Genomic DNA, 7,746 nt, shown 5'->3' with positions numbered 1-7,746 from the left:
CCTTTTTGATTATGACAACTACACTTCACAATAACAACTACAGTATATATTGCCAACATCCAAAAGTCACCAATGGCCAGAAAAAGGTGACAGATAACAGGACATATTTTTTGCATTATCTTGAATAATCAAAATCAAATAATGTAAAATACTAACAAAGACGAGGGAACGGTTTAAGTCAATTTATTCTGTTACTTTTTTGTTTTACAGATTTATATAGGAGGTGAGGGGGGAGCCACCCATTTTTTCAACAAACAAAGCCATCCCCCATAGCCTGATCAACCATCCTGACCGCTGGGCTCAAGTGTGCATCGAAACAGAATGTAAGCTCGCAAGATCAGGAAGGTCAAACGAGGCTAATCCCCGCATGTTAACTATAAAAATATGTAATGAAAGTTATGATCTCACACCGTTTACATCTTAACCACTCCGCAGTCATTGGACTAAAACGCTAGAAAGTGTCTACAACACTGCACATTGAAGGAGCGACTGAAGTGCTGAGTAAATTGAAATTAAACTGGGAACTTGGAAAATAACAGGTAAACACAGGGAAATTGGGAGATTTGTATAGCATTTAGGAAATCTGTATTTTAAGTTTTGATGATCTGATGTTGCCAACAATGTAAACACTTTTAAAACTAAAATATTATATTTTGTAGCATGAAGCAAAGTGTGTGGGCAATATCAGTATAAATGATTTTGCTATAAGATAAGGCTTTTGGGGTTCGCAAACTTTTGCCGCAAAAATTGTTAAATTAAACATAAAAATAAACATTTGACTTTTACCTCAGTTTTTTAAAAAACATTTTAGTGGCCCCCCCTCCTGGCGGCGGAGAGAAACATTTTGAGCTTTAAAGTTAATGTCCTGCAATTCTACACATTTTGCCATGGGGCGGAGAGAACTTTGCAGTTATAAAGTTAATTTCCTGCAATTCTACACATTGTGTCATGGGGTTGAAATAATACAATTCATTTTTAAAAGCTAATTTCCTGCAGTTCTACACATTTTGCCATGGGATGGAGAGACATTTTAAAGATAATTTCCTGCAATTCTACACATTTTGCCATGACTTATGCCATGTTCATTTGATTTCTGAGTGAGAGTGACTAACAAAATCATTGGGGGCCCCCTGGATGTCAGGGCCCCTGGGCAGTAATTTAGCCATTGCTACAAGGCTTAGATAGCTGGCTAGACTAACTTGCCTAGCAATCTATCAAATGTAGCTGACATGGGCTAATTGAGTGACTGTCAGTGACATAACAAGAGGAAAACTGCTAATGAAGAACCACATTTTGAAACTGCACGTTGTGTATTCTACTTTCCTAAGTAACAGTAACTTGAGACCCCAACTGACGTTTTTTTGGTGTGTGGGGGGGGCTCTAGCGGCCACTTATGTCTCACAGCAGTAGATGTATTAGATACTTATTCACAGTACCATGTTGTATGATAAATAAAGGACATCCTACATAGAAGAGTATTTATGTGAGACATAGTTATAGAAAGCCAGTGGTGTAGTTTCAGTGTGCCTGCAGAAGACTGTACAACCCATCCGGCTGGGCTGAAGTTGCTGGTCTGTCGGGGATTGAGCTGTATACGTGGTACACATCAGACTAGAGAAAATAAACAGACAGTTTAACTTCAGTCCTTTGAATCTACAATATTGTACATGTAAATGTGTATACTAAGATGTAACATCAATCTGAAACTGAGAGTCGTTCACAATCACCAAACACAGTGGATGATTCTGAACTTACATTGTCGTTTTCAGATGACTGTCCATTTTCTTCAAAAGGGCCTGTACATCACAGAGGGAACCTAAGTTAGAGTTTGTGTGTATGTATGTGTGTGTGTGTTTGTGTGTGTGTTTTTGTGTGTGTGTGTGTGTGTGCGTCAGTGTGGGTGTGGTTCTGCGTGTCACTTTGCTGTGCTTAATGTCACTTCCCACTTCTCCTCCTGACTCAAACCATCCTGTAGACTTACAGCTCTATTCTCATGCTTTCAAGATGCTCTAACACATTATCTTTTGTATAACTTAAATACATACATGCTTACTGATGTGACTACATCAGACCAAAATCCAAGCCTAAACAACAAATAGACTAACCTGATGGTATAGATGTGGATGGTACAGAAGTGATCAGGCTGTAGATCCTTACATTCTCTGAATCCACCTGGAGGAAAGAGAGAGAGATCGATCCATATTATCCCTCAGTCTGTCTGTCTGTCCGTCCGAAAACAAGTATGTATCTCTATCCAAGGTTAATATTTTTGCTGTACTTACATCTTCATTTGCAGATACCTGCACAGGACCTGCATGTCAACGAGAGAGACAAAGCCACAAGTAAGAGGTTGTGTGTGTGTGGGGTTGGGGTGGGGTCAGAAGAAGTGAAAATAACAGGGCTTGATGTCACTTCACACTTCTCCTCCTGACTCAAACCACCCTGGTGACTTTCATCTCTGTTCTCAAACTCTTAAGATGCTCTGACTAATACATTTTAAGTTAGTATGGTTGGCATTGAGTGACCAAGTGTTATTGTGCTGGGGGTCCCAAATTCACGTCCCAGGTCAGGAAGACAGGGACAGAAGACATTCTGTTACAAACTCACCTGAGGGCAAAAACGTGGACGGTACAAAGGTGATGAGAGAATTGATCCCAGCATCCCTTGAATCCAACATGCCTGCACTGCTCACAGCTCCCATCACCAAATCATCTAGAACAGATACTAAATGAAAACGTAATTACAACATGTGTTTGTACATGTATGTGTGTAGTTGTGTTAGTAGTGTGTGCAGTGTTTGATGTATTTTTTTTTATACATACATCGGCTGTGATCATCCTGAATGGCTGTAGGTCTATACAAAATACAAGTATAAGAAGGTTGTGGTAAGAACATCTCATCATGGACAATACAGAACTAAAGGTTGAGATAGAATCTGCATCATAAAATATCCACAAAGGGAATTATTACCTCTGGGAATAGTTTTTCTCTGAAAAACAAATTAGGCTAAATTAATTATATTGATTATAGCCTATCCTATACAATATGACCAAAATGAGTTGATAGATTAACCCATGTCAAAGGCACTTACATTCAAATGAGAAAGGAAAATGCTTGCAAATTATTTGTTATGCAGAATCAGAAGTACTCACTGTTCCTCCTACAGAGACAGACAGCTGTCATTCCCATCAGGAACATGCCAACTCCAGAAGCCATACCCACTGCTGCCTGCCATAATTGCACCGCTGTTTGGTGACATGATGACATCAGGAGAGGTCATTATCAAATCAAATCACATACACGTGTTTAGCAGATGTTATAGCGGGTGTAGCGAAATGCTTGTGCTTCTAGCTCCGACACTGCAGTAATATGTAACAATTACGCAACATATACCCAATACACACACAAAAGTAAGGAATGGGATTTAATAATATCAAATCAAATCAAATCAAATTATATTGGCCACATGCGCCGAATACAACAGGTGTAGATATTACATTGAAATGCTTACTTACAGCCCTTAACCAATAATGCATTTATTTTTTTTATAAAAAAAGTAAAATAAAACAACAACAAAAAAGGGTTGAGAAAAAAAGAGCAGAAGTAAAATAAAATAACAGTAGGGAGGCTATATATACAGGGGGGTACCGGTGCAGAGTCAATGTGCGGGGGCACCAGCTAATTGAGGTAGTTAAGGTAATATGTACATGTGGGTAGAGTTAAAGTGTACTCCCGAGTGGCGCAGTGGTCTAAGGCAAAAATGTATGCACTCACTAACTGTAAGTCGCTCTGGATAAGAGCGTCTGCTAGTCGCTCTGGATAAGAGCGTCTGGTAAATGTATGCATAAATAATAATACATTTTTCCTGTAGTCCACAATCATCTCTTTGTCTTGGTCACGTTGATGGAGAGGTTGTTATCCTGGCACCACACGGCCAGGTCTCTGACCTCCTCCCTATAGGCTGTCTCATCGTTGTCGGTGATCAGGCCACTGTTGTGTCATCGGCAAACATAACGATGGTGTTGGAATCGTGCCTGGCCATGCAGTCACGGGTGAACAGGGAGTACAGGAGGGGACTGAGGGGCCCCCGTGATGAGGATCAGTGTGGCAGATGTGTTGTGACCTACCCTTACCACCTGGGGGCGGCCCGTCAGGAAGTCCAGGATCCAGTTGTAGAGGGAGGTGTTTAGTCCCAGGATCCTTAGCTTAGTGATTAGCTTTGAGGGCACTATGGTGTTGAATGCTGAGCTGTAGTCAATGAATAGCATTCTCACGTAGGTGTTCCTCTTGTCCAGGTGGGAAAGGGCAGTGTGGAGTGCAATAGAGATTGCATCATCTGTGGATCTGTTGGGGCAGTATGCAAAATGGAGTGGGTCTAGGGTTTCTGGGATAATGGTGTTGATGTGAGCCATGACCAGCCTTTCAAAGCACTTCATGGCTACAGACGTCAGTGCTACGGGTCGGTAGTCATTTAGGCAGGTTATCTTAGTGTCCTTGGGCACGAGGACTATGGTGGTCTGCTTGAAACATGTCGGTATTACAGACTCAGTCAGGGACATGTTGAAAATGTCAGTGAAGACACTTGCCAGTTGTTCAGCACATGCTCAGAGTACATATACATACAGTGAGGGAAAAAAGTATTTGATCCCCTGCTGATTTTGTACGTTTGCCCACTGACAAAGACATGATCAGTCTATAATTTTAATGGTAGGTTTATTTGAACAGTGAGAGACAGAATAACAACAAAGAAATCCAGAAAAACGCATGTCAAAAATGTTATAAATTGATTTGCATTTTAATGAGGGAAATAAGTATTTGACCCCTCTGCAAAACATGACTTAGTACTTGGTGGCAAAACCCTTGTTGGCAATCACAGAGGTCAGACGTTTCTTGTAGTTGGCCACCAGGTTTGCACACATCTCAGGAGGGATTTTGTTCCACTCCTCTTTGCAGATCTTCTCCAAGTCATTAAGGTTTCGAGGCTGACGTTTGGCAACTCGAACCTTCAGCTCCCTCTACAGATTTTCTATGGGATTAAAGTCTGGAGACTGGCTAAGCTGCTTCTTCTTGAGCCACTCCTTTGTTGGCTTGGCCGTGTGTTTTGGGTCATTGACATGCTGGAATACCCATCCACGACCCATTTTCAATGCCCTGGCTGAGGGAAGGATGTTCTCACCCAATATTTGACGGTACATGGCCCCATCCATTGTCCCTTTGATGCGGTGAAGTTGTCCTGTCCCCTTAACAGAAAAACACCCCCAAAGCATAATGTTTCCACCTCCATTTTTGAAGGTGGAGATGGTGTTCTTCGGGTCATAGGCAGCATTCCTCCTCCTCCAAACACGGCGAGTTGAGTTGATGCCAAAGAGCTCCATTTTGGTCTCATCTGACCACAACACTTTCACCCAGTTCTCCTCTGAATCATTCAGATGTTCATCGGCAAACTTCAGACGGCCCTGTATATGTGCTTTCTTGAGCAGGGGGGACCTTGCGGGCGCTGCAGGATTTCAGTCCTTCACAGCGTAGTGTGTTACCAATTGTTTTCTTGGTGACTATGGTCCCAGCTGCCTTGAGCTCATTGACAAGATCCTCCTGTGTAGTTCTGGGCTGATTCCTCACCATTCTCATGATCATTGCAACTCCACGAGGTGAGATCTTGCATGGAGCCCCAGGCCGAGGGAGATTGACAGGTCTTTTGTGTTTCTTCCATTTGCGAATAATCGCACCAACTGTTGTCACCTTCTCACCAAGCTGCTTGGCGATGGTCTTGTAGCCCATTCCAGCCTTGTGTAGGTCTACAATCTTGTCCCTGACATCCTTGGAGAGCTCTTTGGTCTTGGCCATGGTGGAGAGTTTGGAATCTGATTGATTGATTGCTTCTGTGGACAGGTGTCTTTTATACAGGTAACAAACTGAGATTAGGAGCACTCCTTTAAGAGTGTGTTCCTAATCTCAGCTCGATACCTGTATAAAAGACACCTGGGAGCCAGAAACCTTTCTCATTGAGAGGGGGTCAAATACTTATTTCCCTCATTAAAATGCAAATCAATTTATAACATTTTTGACATGCGTTCTTCTGGATGTTTTTGTTGTTATTCAGTCTCTCACTCTTCAAATAAACCTACCATTAAAATGATAGACTGATCATTTCTTTGTCAGTGGGCAAACGTACAAAATCAGCAGGGGATCAAATGCTTTTTTTCCCTCACTGTACATGGACAAGCAATGACAGAGCGGCATGGACTAAGATACAGAAGAATATTATAGAATAGAATGCAGTATATACATATGAGATGAGTAGTGCAAGATATGTAAACATTATTAAAGTGACTAGTGTTCCATTTCTTAAAGTGGCCATTGATTTCAATAGGCAGCAGCAGCCTCTAATGTGCTAGTGATGGCTATTTAACAGTCTGATGGCCTTGAGATAGAAGCTGTTTTTTATTCTCTCGGTCCCAGCTTTGATGCACCTGTACTGACCTCGCCTTCTGGATGATAGCGGGGTGAACATGCAGTGGCTCGGGTGGTTGATGTCCTTGATGATCTTTTTGGCCTTCCTGTGACATCGGGTGCTGTATGTGTCTTGGAGGGAGGCTAGTTTTCCCTCAGTAATGCGTTCGGCAGACCGCACCACCCTCTGGAGAGCCCTGCGGTTGTGGGTGGTGCAGTTGCCGTACCAGGCGGTGATACAGCCCAACAGGATGCTCTCAATTGTGCATCTGTAAAGGTTTGTGAGGGTTTTAGGTGATAAGCCAAATTTCTTCAGCCTCCTGAGGTTGAAGATGCTCTGTTGCGCCTTCTTCACCACACTGTCTGCGTGGGTGGACCATTTCAGTTTGTCGGTGATGTGTACGCCAAGGAACTTGAAGCAACACCTTCTCCACTGTCAATGTGGATAGGGGGGTGCACCCTCTGCTGTTTCCTGAAGTCCACAATCATCTCCTTTGTTTTGTTGATGTTGAGTGAGAGGTTATTTTCCTGGCACCACACTCCCAGAGCCCTCACCTCCTCCCTGTAGGAGGTCTCGTCATTGTTGGTAATCAAGCCTACTACTGTTGTGTCGTCTACAAACTTGATGATTGAGTTGGAGGCGTGCTTGGCCACGCAGTCATGGGTGAACAGGGAGTACAGGAGAGGGCTGAGCATGCACCCTTGAGGGGCCCCAGTGTTGAGGATCAGCGAAGTGGAGATGTTGTTTCCTACCTTCACCACCTGGGGGCGGCCCGTCAGGATGTCCAGGACCCAGTTGCACAGGGCGGGGTTCAGACCCAGGGCCTCGAGCTTAATGATGAGCTTGGAGGGTACTATGGTGTTGAATGCTGAGCTATAGTCAATGAACAGCATTCATCTTGAAGCATGCAAGCGCCCTCTGCTGTTTCCTGAAGTCCACGATCATCTCCTTTGTTTGGTTGATGTTGAGTGAGAGGTTATTTTCCTGGCACCACACTCCCAGAGCCATTACCTCCTCCCTGTAGGCGGTCTCGTCATTGTTGGTAATCAAGCCTACTACTGTGGTGTCGTCTGCAAACTTGATGATTGAGTTGGAGGCGTGCTTGGCCACGCAGTCATGGGTGAACAGGGAGTTCAGGAGGGCGCTGACTTTGCTGATAACTACTTTGTTGAGGGAAAATGTACTTGCTACGATTGTGATATGTTGTTGTCTCACCTAGCTATCTTAAGATGAATGCACTCTGGATAAGAGCGTCTGCTAAATGACTTTTCGTGGAAATTACCACCTGAAGTCAA

Source organism: Coregonus clupeaformis, chromosome 10 (genome assembly GCF_020615455.1).
Source record: "Coregonus clupeaformis isolate EN_2021a chromosome 10, ASM2061545v1, whole genome shotgun sequence".
Lineage (NCBI taxonomy): Eukaryota > Metazoa > Chordata > Actinopteri > Salmoniformes > Salmonidae > Coregonus > Coregonus clupeaformis.
The sequence above is the reverse complement of the archived record's forward strand: the minus strand, read 5'-3'. Positions refer to the sequence as shown.